Below are 3,513 nucleotides of genomic sequence, written 5' to 3'. Positions count from 1 at the left end.
TGATTTTCTCATTAAACTTAAGATTCTAGCTCATGGATGCTTGCTTTAATCCATAAATGGATTTTAGAAGCTTGTATACTTTATTAGGATGCTTAGGATTCATAAACCCTTTAGGCTGAACCATATATACGTCCTCACTTAGGTCGCCATTTAGGAAAGTGGTTTTGACATCCATTAGCCATATTTTATTATCATGATAAGTAAACATGGCAATAAGTATCCTAATTGTTTTAAGGCTCGCGACTGGTGAAAAACTTTCATCATAACATTTTGTCACCAATCGAGCTTTAAAAGTGTTTACATTACCGTCCATATCAGTCTTCCTTTTAAGACCCATTTTTACCTCATTGTCTTACAATTGGGTAGAAGATCAATCAAGTCTCATACTTGATTATCCTTCATGGACTTCATATCTATATTCATAGAATCTAGTCATTTTCAGATTCAGGATCTGATATGGCCTCACGCAGCCAGAGGGTTCATCATAATCCCTTATTGAGGTTTATCTGAATTAATCAGATAATTAAACCTCATAAGCCGATGAGTTCTACTAGATCTATAAAGTACAGGTGTAACACGTTCTGGTTCACCAACAGTGCGCTCAGTTTCAACGTGTGGATTGCTAGTGCTTACTGAAGGTATGTTACTTTAAAGTACTTGAATTTCTTTAAGATCTACTTTACTCCCACTGACTTCTTGTAAGAGAAGATCTCTTTTCAGGAATTCAGCAGACCGAGCAAGAAAACACGTTGTCTACAGCTTGGTAGTAAACGTAGTAACTCATTATTTCCTTTATGTATCGTACAAAGTAACATTAGATAGTTCTGGTTTCTAATTTGTTTGAAGTGTCATGCTTCACATACGCTTTACAACCCCAGACTTTCAGATAAGACAACTTGGGATTCTTCCCATGCCATAAATCATATGGTGTCTTTTCTACCTTCATAGTTGGAATCACATTGAGTATGCCTGCAGCAGACTCTCATGCATATCCATAAAAGACAGTAGTAGAGAAATCAGATTCATCATAAATCAAACTATATCAAGTAAAGTTTGATTTCTCTTACTCAGACACACCATCGTGTTGTGGTGTGTAAGGTGGAGTGAACTGTGAGATAATCCCACAATTCTTCAGGTGGTCCAAAAACTCTACTCATAAACTCGCTTACTCCATTGGAGCGAAGTGCTTTAATGGTCTTTCCAAGCTGATTATCTACTTCATTTTGGAATACTTTTGAATGTTAAAATAGCTTTATATTTATGTTTCAGCAAGTGAACATAATCATAGCTACTGTACTCATCAGTAAATGTAATGAATTAAAATTAACTAAATATATACATTGTTCTTAAAGGGCTACATACAACAATATTTATTAGTCCTAAAAGATCTTTAGCTCTTTTACCTAAATCGGAGAAAGAAGCATTTGTCATCTTTTCACATAAACATGACTCGCATACATCAAATGACTCAGAGTCAATTGATTCCAAAAGTCCATTAGATTGGAGTTTTGAAATGCATTGTTTGTTTATATGACCAATATGACAATGTCATAGATAGGTCTTATTCAAGTCTTTCTTGAAGACTTTGGCGATGTAGGTATACACAGAATTTTCATTTGAAATTACACTATGCATATCAATTTTAAAAATACCATCACGTAGATAGGTATTAAGATAAATATATTATCCTTAGAAACTGAAATACCTAAGTGTGAAATACAAGTTCAATACTAACATCTTTCAAACTATGTCGCTCGCAGTATTGAGAACATAATGCTATTGTTCCAACAAAACAATAAGACCACTTAGAGAAGTAAGTTCAGAGGTACCAATAGCTTTAACAAAAGCTTGATCCCCCTTGCCTACTTGCAAATCCAGTGTGTCTTTCTTCAGTCTATTACTTTTTCTCATTCCCTTCATATTGTTATAGGTGTGAAGGCCACAACCAGTTAACAAAGACCTAGGAATCACTAGAAGAAGTATATAACTATATATGGAATATACATGATTTGCTAGTCTCACCAGCGTTGCCTTTTCTCAGCTCAGATTGGAAGATAGGACAACTTCCTTCTCCAATTGCCAACTTTTCCACAATGGAAACACTCAGCGTCTTTTGTTGGGCTTTCCTTCTTGGAAGGTGGAATATTTTTTCTAGCAAATGATTTGTCATTTTCCTTCCACAAAGTATTCGGCTTATTCTTTTTCACCCTTCAATCCTATTTCTTCCTGATCATCGAACAACATTCGATAAGCATTTTGCTGAGCAGCAGCAACTACCACAACAGGAAGAAAGGATATGGGTTCTAAACTTTATTCAACTTCCATTTATGTTTGAGAACAGTTCTCAGATTGCGGTGTCAGTTTGAGAAGTTTGAACATTGAGTTTATCCTTCTCCAACAAAGAAGAAAGTGTTTTGGTTTGCGTTTTGATTGTTTGACATCTACAACAGATATATGATTCAATTTAGTATTTTCGATATTGAGCTTTAATAAATTAACTACCCAAGTTTTTATAATTTTTTAAAAACAATTAATTTACGAAAGCCTAAGATCCACATAGAGGTTTCATAGCCACATCTGTTGATCAGCTAGCAGTTATGGAGTCTATTGGTAGGTAGCGGTTACCAATAACATCACAAGTGCAACTCTTAGATCTTTATGGAACTTAGAAATATGTTAGTTCAACAAACCACTATTATCTACTAGCATGTTTGTCCCATCCTTGCCTCGAACTCAGGTCTCACCGTGAATACAATTAAGTCGTCCAATTTGAAAACTGTGGAAATTTAGCCTAGTCTCACTCGTAACTGAAAATTCACCTCGTGGCTATAATTCGATTAGGTCTCACCATAACCAAAAAATAACGAGGAGTGTTTGCAAGCTCATTGGATGTCATGACTTAAATTTGACGGGTATTTTGGAAAAAGTTTGTGTCAACGAATAATGCATGCACACAAGATTCGCTACACTATTAGTTAAAAAACATTTTAACCAATTGTATATGTCGATTATGTTTGTGATCTAATTTGTTATTTAATTTATAGGATATAAAAATAACAAATACACAAACGTGTATCGTTTTAAAACAGTTTTAAAAGATGTCGTCCATATATATTATTTGACTTTCAAAATCATTTAACATTAAACTCGTTAGAGTTTAACTTATTTTAAAATCATCAATTTTAATCTTTGAAACTCGTTTAGAGTTTTATTTAATGCTTTCATCAAAAACATATATATCTTGAGTCTCAAAATTATTTAACTCTCGTTAGAGTTTAACCTTTTAAAATCATCAATTTTAATATTTAAAACTCGTTACCGGTTTTATTTAATGTTTTCATCAAAAACATTTAGCATATATATTCTAATCAACAATTATATATAAATGCAAAATTAAAACACAACCATGCATCACACACACATAGCCTAGCCCAAAAATCCTATGCTTGATCTCATGAGCTGGGATCAAGAGGTCAAACTAAGGGTAATATCGTAGCTCCCACTTAATTCAAG

The sequence above is a fragment of the Rutidosis leptorrhynchoides genome, chromosome 1, assembly GCF_046630445.1.
Source record: "Rutidosis leptorrhynchoides isolate AG116_Rl617_1_P2 chromosome 1, CSIRO_AGI_Rlap_v1, whole genome shotgun sequence".
Taxonomy (NCBI): Eukaryota; Viridiplantae; Streptophyta; class Magnoliopsida; order Asterales; family Asteraceae; genus Rutidosis; species Rutidosis leptorrhynchoides.
This window is presented reverse-complemented; position numbering follows the sequence as displayed.